General features: G+C 44.4%; 1 protein-coding gene across 1 annotated transcript in view; it reads right to left on the minus strand.

The window, feature by feature from the left end:
• The window catches only part of LHFPL2 (LHFPL tetraspan subfamily member 2), a 126150-nt gene that overhangs the window by 69108 nt on the left and 42875 nt on the right, over positions 1-14167 (minus strand). Inside the window, exon 2 of the mRNA XM_036410734.2 lies at positions 2709-2766. The gene's annotated coding sequence lies outside the window, so the exon portion shown is untranslated. The remainder of the gene's footprint in view (positions 1-2708; positions 2767-14167) is intronic.

Consider the following 14167-nt stretch of genomic DNA (forward strand, 5'->3'; position numbering starts at 1 on the left):
TGAAAAACTACCATCTCAGTTCTATTCTATTTTTACCAGTTTCCTATCCAAAGTCCACGTATTTGACTCATTTTCCCCTCAGTAAAGGGGGAAGGCTGTTACACCCTCTCTTATTAAGTGCTTCCCCTCTCCAATTATCTTCTTCCAAGATGCTAGTGGAAATGAATTCTATACCCTAAAACTGGCATTTAAAACCTCAATGTTATTAACAGTCACACTATATGCAAGGAAAAGCCATATTGAGATTCACTAGGTACTACTTCTGTATGCCCCATTCTACACACAGTACATCATTTAATCTCACAGCAAACCTGTGAGGCAGGTGAGAGCCAGAGAGGGTGTAAGTAACTTGTTCAAGGTCATACACCCCAACTATAAGGTCAAGATCTGGGATTCAAGCCCAGGAAGTTCTGATTATATTTTTTTAAAAGTCTTCCCATTAGAAGCTCCCTAATATCAACACACACCCTAACTTCATGATTTTCAAAGGCCGCTCCCAATGTTCACAGAGTAGGCAGGCAGAACAGAGTAGGCGTTGCCTTGTCGCCTTGTCACCTTGTCACTTTACTAGCGAGGGCACAGGTGCCTGGCAGGGCATTCCTCCAACCCATCCAGGTCCGGTGTTCCTTCCAAGATCCCCAGGATCAGGGAGCCAGACAGGGAGTGCTTTGTAGTCTACTGTGTACCACACACCTTGCCCTCACTGCCTCGTTCAGTCTTCCAAACCACTTTGGGAGGAAGTGGCATCCACATGGAAAGAGTTCCATCAGGTAGAGAAACCTGCTGTGGGTCACACAGCCAACGCGCACCCAGCTGGGATCCCAGCTCAGGTCTGAGTCCAGCAGAGGTGGGGCCACAGCCTGGGACCGCCTGACAGTGAGGCTCTCCCCCAACCGCAATACAGAAACCTTCCACCAGTTGATAGCATGTGAGTGTGCGTAACAGAAGGTAAGGCCAGATTTCTCTGTAATTCAGAATGGCCGTGCTGTGTCTGTCTGACTTGGTCAAGTTGTATTGTACTTGTCTGGGATGAATTCACAGTCAAAACTAAAAAAGACGCCGAGAAGGCTGGTTTCATCCGGTTAAATCTTCAGAGACGGGGATTTCAAGGGTGACTATGAAGGCACTGCAGCAAGGAATTGGCTGCCCCCAGAGCTGGATAAACAGGCCAGCCTAGCAACAATCCAGGGCGACAACCACAATGGGAGACTAAATCATCATTGGGAAAAATCGGAAATATGGAGCCACTAACTCAGGGGTGAACATGCCACTCCTTACATAAGGGGCGAGATGGCAGACGGTGCCTCCGAGTAGAAATAAACCCACCCCTCACCAGGACACCCCTCACCTGGACACCCCTCACCAGGACAGACCTGCTTCTGTTTAAGACTGTTTTCACTCGTAGAACCGACTGAGTAAAAAACAGGCCTCGCTACCAACCCCAAAGTCACCTGGCTGACGGGCACCTGAAATTCTGGATCTGAACCATGCGCGACAGAGTGTTAGTAGCTGAATTTCAGACAGGTTTATGAGCACCTGGTTCAGTAAAACATGCAATAAATCCTTATTTTCAACATATAGGAAAAGATATATGTATTTTTAATTAATAGTTTTATTAATGGAAAATCAGCTTCTTCCACCGCCACTAAAGAAATACGGAGCAGATTAAAGATTATCAGTAACGGTGCCAACAATTAGCCGCCTCAGGATACCCACCTGACTCAGACCAGCCCTGGGTTTCCCATGATAAAGAACTTTGCTCACATAATCTCATAACTCACAAGGGTTTGAAGTTCCCATAAAACAAAAGAAAATATAAAGAACCAAGTTTCCTAATCTAACCCAAGCAGTTGTTAGAACAATTTAGTAACATTGGAGAAGTCAATAGTTCAATTTGTGACAAAACACCAATTTCGCCTCCTCCGGAACCTGTAAGCTTAGACAGTCACCTTCCCACAAATGACATGGAGTCTGGGAAGATGCTCTACAGATTCCCTGCATATGTCAGACTCTCCTTCGTAGAGGGTATTTGGTCCCAAATTCAGACCTCAAGCTGGCTCCCTTGGCCTGAGCTATAGCCTCAAGTTCATAAAGAGAACGCTACATGTTGAATAAGACTTTTCTTGAATGCATGCTCAGCCCCCATCATTGTTACTAATATTTCCCAAAAGTGGCCTTTATAAATTAAAATCCATAGAGTTAATCATAAATCACCCATTAGTCAACTGTTTTCAACTTTTCTTTAGGCAACTCCTGTACCTGAGTGGACACTCACTAATAAAAGGGGTAATCTGAACTGGCCATCTCTACTTCCCCTTTCAGAGAGAAATGATAAACAGTGAAATGGTCCACAGAGAAGCTCAAAGGGAAAGACAACTTAGTCAGTGAGGCCCATTATAAAGAGCCCTGAAACTGGTTTTTATGAATAGTAACGGAACAGATCATGCCAGAACTGAAGCATGGAAATTACAGCATTAAACTTAATACCACTTTGAAACTTTACAGGGTCCTTTACAACATTCGTGTATGACCATCAAGTGGTGTTTTAATCCAACCCTCCACTCACCCCCCAAAAAAACAACTTAGTGTTTAGCATTCATGGCCCCAAAGTTTGAAACACTGCACCTCTTTCAAGTAAGTTGCTACCAACCTGGAAAGCATTTCCAGAGAATCACTGACAAGAAGGGCATCTGATTTCATTTACTTACCTAGTGTATCTACAGGAATGCCAGGAACTTGCAATGAACAATTTCAGAAAAACGTCACCTGGGGAAACAAATTGAACAACATGTTGGATTATAAAACAACACAAAGAAGACATTGTGCAATTTATGGCTCATTAAAATATGTAATGTTTCGAATACTGGTTCCCAAGCAGCATATCTTTCAACCTGCGTTAGAACATAGCCACCGGGAGCACTGACCACCAACACAGGGTCCAAACCACTGAGGAGCCAGAAAAACTAAGAGGCTGTGGGGGAGGCGCAGCCCAAGAGCATGCACTGAGAATGCCCTTCCTTTCCCCTCACGAAGGCACCGGTTTGGAAATGCAACCTGTGTCCTTGAGGGCACTTTATAACAACCGTAAGGCTCAAATAATCCAGAAACAAATTAAGGAATGAAATATGATATTGTGAATGAGGGATATCCTGGCAGTACTTTATATCCTTTTCAGTTACTCTGTTAACTTTTTTTTAAAAAAATTTTATTTATTGATTTCAAAGAGTGGGAGGGGGAGAGAGAGGGTAGGAGGGAAGGGGAGAGAGATTGGTTGATTTGTGATTTCACTTATGCATTCATTGGTTGATTCTTGTCTGGGTCCTGACCAGGGATGGAACTGCAAACTTGGACGATGCTCTAACCAAATGAACTACCTGGCCAGAGTGCTTTAACTTTTTTTTTTTTTTTTTTTAATATATTTTATTGATTTTACACAGAGAGGAATTGAGAGGGACAGAGAGTTAGAAACGTCAATGAGAGAGAAACATCGACCAGCTGCCTCTTGCACCCCCCCCACTGGGGATGTGCCCGCAACCAAGGTACATGCCCTTGACCGGAATCGAACCCGGGACCTTTCAGTCCGCAGGCCGATGCTCTATCCACTGAGCCAAAAACGGTCCTGGCAACTTTCTTAAAAGCTAAATTCATAAAGATGTCAAAACTGGAGAAATGGAAAAAAAGAAAAAAAGGTAATTTAAACTTTTAACACAGTAAACGGAGGAACCAAGAAGTAAGAATTTGCCGAAACCGGTTTGGCTCAATGGATGGAGCGTCGGCTTGGGGACTGAAGGGCCCCGGGTTCGATTCCGGTCAAGGGCATGTACCTTGGTTGCGGGCATATCCCCAGTAGGGGGTGTGCAAGAGGCAGCTGATCGATGACTCTCTCTCATCGATGTTTCTAACTCTCTCTCTCTCTCCCTTTCTCTCTGTACAAAATCAATAAAAATTAATAAATAAATAAAAAGAAGTAAGAATTTATTGAATGATCAGTCTATTCAAAAATCAAGTATTCCTTTCAGTGTTCTCAGAGTCTTCAGGTAACCTCTAAAAGTAAAGCTCTACATACACAAACAGAGAATCCCAAAATGTCTGTTCAGAATTGCGTGGAAAATATTCAACAGAAATGGAACAAGTTCCTAACATAAACTATCACAGTTAACCATGTGTCGGAACTCTGTAGTGCACCCAGGAATGTGTGGCATCAACTGTAACCTTCCAGACAGGCAGTGCCACTGACAGAGGAGGAAGCTGATGTTGAAAGAAGCAGAGACCCTTGCCCTGTATCACTCAGACCCAGCACCTCCAAACAGCACTCCTTTCTCTGCCAGGTGGCCCTTTGAGGGCCCCTCTTCACCATACAACCTCTTCATCGCCTCCCAGACAGAAACCTGACAGTCCTTCATGAAAAACGAAGAGAAATAAATTGACCAGCAGATAAAGTTTAACTTGTGCTTTTTATATGTTTCAAGTAATTTCTTCATTTCAAAATGATTAGCCTAATCATGTTACTTAGGACTATAATGGAATACAGCCTATGAGTAAAACTTTAGAAATAAAGGGTTTAGGGTTCAAGAAATATATTAAAAAGACAATTAAGAACCAAGAGAGGTTTTTAACTCCATCCAAGATGGATCAACAGAAAACATTCAAGTCTCAATTCTGTTGATAAACAGGAAAACAGAAAAAAGCCATGTTCCCATCTTCTATATAATCAAACTTTCAAAAATACCCATCATCAAACTTTGATGATGAAAGTCTACAATTCTAGCTGGATAACTAGTTTAGCAGCAGCAGCAGTGTTCATCCAGACTGGACCTGAGGTTAAAAAGCCAGCACTGGGCTCAATGCCTCCTCTACCTACAGAAACTATTTTAGTCCAGCAACAGACTTGAAGATACTGGACAATCATCACTGGGTTTCACTTTATAAAAAATAAATAGAAAAAGAATTCTGAACTCATTACTGTAGTTTCTTTTTTATAATAGCTCAGGGGAGATGTGATTTTTTAAAACATGGTTTTTAATAAGTTAATTACTAGTTAAATTCTCAGCATTTCCCACAATTGAACTTTACCCTTTAGGGAAAGCCATGGGACATCATGATCAGTATTTTTATCTAGAAGTGGCTTCTGGGATTATTATGAATGGGTCTGCTATAAATGGAGTTCTTAATCAACGTTTCAGTACCACTAAACGTCACATGGCTCAAAACATACTCCAACTCGTACAGTTCAAAAGCAAAGAGAACATTTTTACACTCCCTGTTGTTACATGTGACACAAGCCAAGCTCTAGACAGTTAAGGCAGATCTCAAGACCCTAATAGGAACAGAGAAGGTGGGGTCGAATGATGGTCCCCACCTACCGCTGTCCAAACCCACACTGCTGGTTAAAAGCACTTGGGAATAAGTTTTGGTATCATGATTAAGCTTTTCAGACAACAAAGTCATATCTTGGGAAACCACCAAAGTGATTAAAAAAACAAAAAAAGATGAAACCTGCCAATTCTGTGATTGGGTTTGGTTATTAAATAGGTTGTTGTAACAATTTTTATATTTAAAAAAGATGTTATTTTTAAAACTATAGTAGACTAAACATATACTAAGTCACAGAGCCCTCAAAATTGCACAGAACAATAGCGGTTGCATTAGGCATGAACTCTCAGGCACTGTTCTATGTACTTGATGGGAATGAACCCACTTACTTCCCAAAAAGCTAGCTAGCATTATCCCCAAATTAAAGATAAAGTAGCTGGCACAGAGACAGTTAAAGAACTCTCCAGAAGTTAAGTTGGCTGTAAGTAAGTGAAGATTTGAATCCATGTACAATGTCACATTTAATCCTAACAACTATATAATATAGGCAGGGCAGGAAAATGTTCCCTAGTTTAATGTGGGGGAAACTAATTCTGAGGAGTAAAGACTGATTTCCCTGAAGTCACACTGCTAGACAGCAAGAGGCTCAAGACAGAACCTGGGCATCTAACAGCAGGCCAGTGCTGCTTTTTGGTTTGCTTGTGTTTATTTCAAATTCTTCAATCACTATGGAACCAATGCAGAGAGTGGGCCCTGCCTTCCATCTCTGATGAGAGACATCAGGGTCCTCCCTTGGCTTGTGGCAACTATCAATATAAGAACCTCAGTGCAGAGCACACAAAGGCACTGTCATGCTGCCCTATCACCATTTTTTCATTTCTCTGTGTGCAATTAATGTTCTTCCCTTACTGGTTGTTAAACACGTGGGAGCTTATAAAAATTAGAAATGTTTTTATCAATATTTTGTCTTTGTTTTTATAGCTCAGTAGTCTACTTGGCCATTTAAATTATTCATAGCCCAATAAATGGAGGCATTGTTTACTCTTGCAAGTGCTGTGTTTTAAATAAAATTAAAGTCACCGTTATTTCTGAGTTAAAAAATGTTTCCTTCCCATTCATCTCCAATTGAGCCTCATGCCCTTCTGGTCCACTTCCGGAGATCAGGAGGAGAAACAATAGCCGCCTTTAATTCCCAAACACCCACGTGACAGGCACTAGCTCTTATTGAATAGAATTGCCAAAAACAGGAAGCGGAGTTAGTTATAAGACCCTTTCTCAATGATAACTTTTTATGACTTGAAATACACTGATTTGAATTGTTTCATATTACTCCATAAAACTAGAACCAAGAAGTATAAATTATCTTGGAAGTTAGTTATAAGGATAAATTTCAACTTAACTAAAGAAAGAAAGTCCTATTAAACAGTCACACACACACACACACACACACACACACACACAGTGGTCCAAGTTGCCACTAGGGTGGGTTAATGATCACAGAAGCTGTAGAAGGGGAAAGTCTTGATAACTGTCCTCCAACATAGAGTCCTTTCACGCCCCTGCAGTAGTTAGCTCACTACGCCATCTTTGGCAAGCATGGGAATGCCCATGGCAGAGCCATACATGACATTTTCCAATTCACATTCTCATTTGACCCACACTGTGAGGAGATGGGTAGCTGGAGTGGAGGTGAGGGCAGATACATCGTTTATTATTTCCATTTTACAGACTGGGAACATGAACAACTGAAGTGGAATCACACAGTTAGTAAAAGTTATGATCTGGGCTCCAACCTAGGACTTCTGATTCCTAAGTCCAGGCTACTGTCAGTGAGATGATGTTGCAACAACCAAGACCTGATGGTTTTCAACCATCAAACTTATTCATCAAGGACAGGGACATGAATGAGCTCCCAAAACTTGAAGCGTGGAAATGAATACCAAAGGAGATAAGCTAAAAGCAAGCTACTGGGAGAGGCCTACTCCTCTCACAAACCACCCCTTCTCCCTCACTAAGAAGCATGTTCAGTAGACACTCTCCAATGCTCTGCTTATGAGTGTCAGCTAAACGATTAACTCCAAGTCCTGCTTTACGGGGTATGGTCTGTTGACACAATAAATGCTTGAGGAAATTAGTTCCCACTTTAAGGGAATTGGTGACAGCATAATACACACAAAGAGCAGTGTCCCATTTCCGCAGATAAAGTAGAAATTTCTCGAAGACCAAGATGGTAGGTGTTTTTGTGTGTATTTTTTAAAGTCAATGAAATGCATTGACTCTATTCTGACAACAGGTCCAGGATAACCTCACATTTGAGTCTGACACGAGGAGTTAATAGAAACGGGCCAGCCATTGAAGGGCGGCTGAACCCTGCAAGATTTTCAAGGAAAGACATGAGAGTGTCAAATTTCCCGAAACTGTCTACCGCGTAGAGAGTGGCAGGCTGCCAAGGCCGGGCTTTGTGCACTAACCCTGTGAAATGCCGGGAACCTGAACCTCCACCGTGCTGGCCCCGCCACTCGGCCAGAGAGCACAGCTGCCGCTCCGGTTTCCAGAGGCCTCGCCGACGTGGGGCCAAGCGCTGCTCACCACAGAGACGTCCTTTTCCTCTTAAGGAAGGAGAAACCACTTGATTAAAAAATCGCATCGACACGAAGCGGTTAAAGGGTCAGCTTTAAATATCTGGGCACAAGAGAACAGCCTACCGATGTGGCAGCAACTCGCCAGACTCATTAAACAACATTTTTCAGCTCATCCGGTTCATGCATCAAAGCACTGCTATGGTTCCACACACGTAGCCAGGACCACATTTATTCACACGACCGTTAACCTTTCCCTGTAAATCTACGGGACCCAAAGCTCCTTGAGAATAGAATCCACTCCGGCTTCCTCGTCTCTGATCCGCTGCACTTAGCACAGTGCCCGGCGTGGTGTGGACATCGCATAATTGTTTGCTAAATAGACAGCTGGATGCCTGCATCAGGACAGTCAAAGGCAGACGATGAGGAAGGGAGGGATGCTGCATTATTACGAGTAAGATGGAGAAAATCATTAAGCCAAGATGATAGCAAAGATTCCAGGAGGAGGAAAAAGCGTAAGAGACAAATGATGGCGTGGCAGGCACGGGAGAAGCCGGGGTATGCCCACCCAGGGGACTCCTCGGTGGGTGTTTCCAAAATGCCAGTGTCTGCACCACCCTCCATGAACTCCTTCCATCCTGAACTATCCCTACAACAGGGAGGGTGACATAATTAAAGAGCACTCGCGGTAATTCTGAGAAACTGTCCTCCAAGTGAAAAGGGCTAATTCCCTGGCTTTTTAAGAAACCTTGACTACAGGTAGGTGGTCATTTTGCGAGCCAGGAGCTGCTGTGAATGGGGTCCTGCACCAGCCACGTGCAAATCTCACAACACCCCGCCCCCTGTGTGAGAGCAGGTTGCTGAAGGCAGGCACATGCAGGCCGGTGCGGGCAGACAGGGGAGGGCAGCGGGGCACACAGGCGGCGGGGAGTCACCGGCGGGGAAGCCCTGAGAAGCCTTTCCTCTGTTTGACATTTCTTAGCAGCCAGCGTTCAAATTCTGGGCATAAACTTTTAGTAGCAACAGACAATGTTTCTCAAAAAACAGACGCCAAGATTACAACCAGAAGGAAAGAAAGTGCCGTTACGATTTCCAAACAGGGTAACAGGCACATAAGCAGGCTGAAGCACACAGGGTAGGGCACAAGTAGGTTGACAGTTGTGAGCATGCAAAACGCAGTTTACTCCTGCTTTATCATGGATTAGTTATGGCATTACCTTCCATGGGAACCATTGTAAACCTTCTTGTGCTCTGCCTTGTCTGTGTCCAGAGCAGCAGAGGCCCTGGCTCCCCGATGGGCGTGAATGATAAACCCCCTGCAGCCTGGGAGGGAGCCTGTGTGACCTTCAGAGCGTCACCTTCGTGCAGCTGAAGCTTGTTAAAGGCGCAGAGCTGTCACACCGTCAGGCAGGCCAACTCGCGATTTTGGAAACACTTTTCCTTTAGACTCTAAAATAGGGGTGTCGAACTCAATCAGAGAAGGGGCCAAAATCTAAAATCCAGCCTAAATCGCGGGCCGAATGGTTTACTGAACAGTCATAAACTGTCATTGTGATGGAAACGCAGCGGAGTGCAGTGATGACAGCGCGGTGCGGGCCACATTGCAAGGCCTGGCGGGACGGATTTGGCCCGCGAGCCTTGTGTTTGACACATGTGCTCTAAAGGATTTAAGGAAAAGAAACCAGAGAAAGGAAGTCTGCCTCTAAGCAAGGCCAGCTCTAGTGGAGAAATGGAGTGTTTGCTTTCAGAGGTCTGGCTCCCCTATCTAAAATGTTTACTGTTTTTGTGTCCTGGTCAGTTTGGCTCAATAGATAGAGCACCAGCCTGCGAACGGAAGAGTCCTGTTCAAAGGCAGGTACCTCGGTTGCAGGCTCACTCCCCAGCCCTGGTCAGGGGCGTGTACAGAAGGCAACCAATCGATGTGTCTCTCTTGCATGGCTATTTCTCTCTATATCTCTCCCCCTCCCTTCCACTCTCTCTAGAAATCAACAGGAAAACATCCTTAAGTGAGGTTCAACAAAATAAAAAAATTTACCAGTTTCACTTATCTGTCCTTTATTTGATCCACCCCAGTCAAAAAAAATACCAATTGGGCACCAGAGTCCCTGGCAGGTACCAGAGACCCAAACACGCAAGGTCTGATTTGCTGCTGCGGAGAAGTGTCCTCTCTAGCCAAGCAGGCTGCTGCCCGTCCTGCCCAGGTCCTGGCACCTCTCCCTCCCTCGCCCCTGCCTCTGCTGAGGAAGGGCCTGGTAGCCATCCCTCAGGCCACAGCACGCAGGATCACCGCTCTCTCCTCAGGGTGATTTGTATCTTAAGTGTCAGTCTCCATCACAAGGCTTTGAGCTTGAGTGCTCCTGATGCAGTGCATCACCTTTTGGTGAGGCAGGGCTGGAGGACAGCGTCAACAACCACACAAAGCCCAGAGGCCTGAGTGGTGTGAGCCTGAGTGAGGACGCCTCTGAATGAATCTCAGAGGAGCAAAACCCCTGCAAACACGAACGGCATGAGAGCATTTACTACTTCCAGGGAAAAACATTTTAAGAAGTTTGTAAAAAAAAAAAAAAAATCTGTATTGTAACAAAACAAAGGTCCGTGAACCTTTCATAAAATATCTTGATAAAGCTAAGGATAGTGTAAGTGTTGCTCAGTAACGTACAATATATTTATCAACATAAATAAGTCCTAAAAACGCCTTGGCGGTGGAGCCATGTAGTGACCCTACTCCGTACAACCGCCACCCCACAAGGAGGACAAAAGCACAGAGCTCCCCTCCGCGCAGGGAGATAAACAGGGGGTACTTCCTTCTGAAATGTCCTAGGACAACTCTGCTTACCTTAGCGGAGGACTATACTCACCACAGATAAACAGCATGAATCAGGATTAGAGAATAAACACTATTATACCTAACGGAAATCTTATCACCGAATCACTGTATTTATAAAGTCTTCCAAATAAACACTAAAACTGAAATCATGCCAACCCTGCATGTGGAGAGAGCCAGAGCTTTCTGGGGATGAGGGTCCCCACCCATTCCCAGTGAGCGCCCAGACCATGGCTATTCCCCACCCCACCCCCCAGCCCAAGCTCCTCCCTTGAGGAGAGCCACGGCATGCCCTTCCTCAGGCTAGGTCAGGTACCCCTCCCCCCATCCCCACTCTGGGCCAGAAGCAAAGACTGAGACCTGCCTTCCCTCCCTCAGGCTTTCAGACATCAGTCAGGGCCCTTCTCAGGGGCACCACATGGCAACATTCTTTTTCAATACATAAATGACTGATCTTCTAGCCAGGATAGAGGCTAGAAGCAGAACCTTGCTGTGACTGTCTACAAACAGAAAAGAAAGGCACAGGAGAAGGAGGGTCTGGAGAAGGAATACCCTCGGGGAGGCACCTGGGAAGAAGAGAGAGAGGGGAAACCTGAGGTTCTTTCTCTAATCCTTCCTTCCCCGAAGACAGCACTCAAATAAGGTTAATAGACGTTGTCCTGTTAGGACACACTTGTCCCTAGCTCACCTGTCCTGGGATTTGTTGACCACTTCTTCCCGTCCCATCCCCATTTGCCGCATAGCCTCCCCACTCCACACATGAAACTTTGCTCAAGACCGAACTCAAGTGCCGTCTTCCAGGGAGCCTTCTGGAAATGTACTCTTGCCTTTACCCTCCTCCCATCCTTCCCTTCTCTGAGCTCTGGCAGAGATCTGGGCATGGGCTCTGTCACACCCACTCCATCCATTGGCTGGCTAACATTTACAAAGTGCAGCTCGAGCATCTTTACAAAAATGGCCATGATTCAGTCCTTGACGAAGGGCTTCGCAGGCCCTCCTCAAATTACAGATCTTCATTCATATGGCTTTTCCTCTCACTTCATTCAAGTCTCTGTTCAAATGCCAACTCCTTCCTGTCCGCCTTAGGTAAAAACAAAAACACAGTGCAGCCGGAACCGGTTTGGCTCAGTGGATAGAGCATCGATTGGCCAGCAGACTGAAGGGACCCGGGTTCGATTCCAGTCAAGGGCATGTACCTTGGTTGCGGGCACATCCCCGGTGGGAGGTGTGCAGGAGACAGCTGATCGATGATTTTCTCTCACTGATGTTTCTAACTCTCTATCCCTCTCTCTTTCTCTCTGTAAAAAATCAATAAAATATATTTAAAAAACAACAACCAAAAAAACACAGTGCACATTCTCTAGGTCTCCAGCTCCATCCGCTATCCTCACCCTGGTTTATTTTCTCCATCGCTCTCTCTACTGCCTGAGAGCCATCCACAAAGATAGATGGACAGGGAGCTGCAGACATATTTAGATACAGATTTTTTGTCTGTTGTTTGTCCACTAAAATGTAAGTGCCATTAAGGCAAGGCCTTTGATATGTTTTATTCTGTGCAGCACTACCCCCTAATATCTGGAATAGTGCCTGGGACAGAGTGAGTTCTCAGTAAGTACCAGTTGAATACATGTGTGGGCAGACGATAATGTGCCGACCAAGACAGAAAACTGGGTGCAGGGAGAGGAGGTCAGGTGAGGGCAGAAAGATGAATTTTCTCACTGAGACATTTTAAGTTTGAAGTACCTTGTTGGGCAACCAGGTCAAGGGGATTCCAGTGGCAACTGGTCAGGAACCAAGGAGAGGAGTTTAGAGCAGGCGATATAATTTGGGAAATGGTCAGCATGTAGGAGGTGACTGAAGCCACATGTAAGGGTGAGATTACCCTGAAAAGCATGTTATATAAATAAGGGAAGAGCTGGCTATTATCTAATAAAGAAGTAACAGTACCTTGTAGGGATGTATTTTAAAGGAGCCAGTGCATTGAAATATCTTATTTCTTTATCTATTCAAGGCTTAGCCAAATTACACTGACAGCAAGAGCTTGACAAATACTTACTGTATGTATAGACATCTTTTACTACTAAGAAAGGTCATTTTTAGTGCCATTTGGGCATAGCATGGATTCAAGAATGGCACGCTCACCCAGGCTTTCCTTTTGCCGGACTCGAGTTATGCTAGTCTGATCAAAGATTACGAGACACTCCGGCATTATCTACAGCATGAAATAATTCTGTCTTACTTTTTATTATGTAGTGGGGGGTGGCGGGGAGAACAAGCAGGAACACAAGTACTCATTCCTTCAGTGTCCATGCACATGCATGTTTACCATGGCGCAAGCACTGTAGTTACAGCTTTAAAACTTAAACCCACAAGGAGAAAATCTTCCTGGCACAGACTAAAAAGTAGTGACAAATATGGCAACTGAGCTCAACTCAAAGGCTGAGTTAAATGTAATGGTCCAATTTCAAGACAGAAATAAAAAAAAAAAGTTACTGGTTGACTTAGGCGGTTTGCTTTTAAGTTTGTGACTAACTGCAGCTTAACTAAAAATAACCACCCAAGTCAATGATGGAGAAACTGACGTCACTCCGAGCGCCCCGCTAGGAGCTGGTCCAGGAGGTGAGGGTTCAGCACTGCCCACCCCCTGAAGCACCGGGGCTGGGAGCCGCTGAAGGTGCTGCAGCAGCAGAGGGTCTGCAGTGAGGGCCCCGGAGGAAGTGAGCACAGTCTTCCCCAACTATCACTAGCGCATCCCTGCTTTTACCTTTCATTTTTCTGTGGGAGAATTCACTTAAAGTTTGTCCAAAGAAAACACTCCTGTTAAAGCCCTTTGGTAGCTACTGACCTAGAGCAAATTAATTCTGGGCATAAAGACAAACGAAAGTTTTAAAATTAAAATTTTTATACCCATCTTCACAACTGAGTCAAAAGTATTTTGACAGGGATTACCAAGAAGGTTGGTTGTTGCTGAGATTAAGAGGGACGCAAATTTTATAATTCTGTAATGTTTGAATTTTGTACTAACAAAAACTAATACTTTTCTCATCACACCAGTGTCAGAGATACTTCAGACTACTCATCTTTCGTATTTTTCATAGAAAACAGATTTTAATTACATCTAGTTGTTTTCAGAGCAACAGTGAGATTCTAAGGAGGCTCCAGACATGACTGCATTTATGCTAAGAAACAAGATAAAATGTTCCATATTTAGTCAATAGTAAAAACCTACTCATGGAGAACAATTATTTAGGGGAATTGTGTACATTGGAAACATTTCATTTCCCCCAAACAACTTTCATAAGATGCCTGTACGCTATTCTGTTTCGAATGAAAATCAAATTGTTTCATGTTTTAATCACACGATTGTTTCCATGAAGAAGCAAGCACACCTGCAGGGAACAATGGACTCGAAGGAGTTAAAAAACAGGAGTGGGTTTCTCATGCCAGCCCT

The sequence above is a fragment of the Pipistrellus kuhlii genome, unplaced genomic scaffold, assembly GCF_014108245.1.
Source record: "Pipistrellus kuhlii isolate mPipKuh1 unplaced genomic scaffold, mPipKuh1.p scaffold_m20_p_4, whole genome shotgun sequence".
In the NCBI taxonomy this organism is placed as follows: domain Eukaryota; kingdom Metazoa; phylum Chordata; class Mammalia; order Chiroptera; family Vespertilionidae; genus Pipistrellus; species Pipistrellus kuhlii.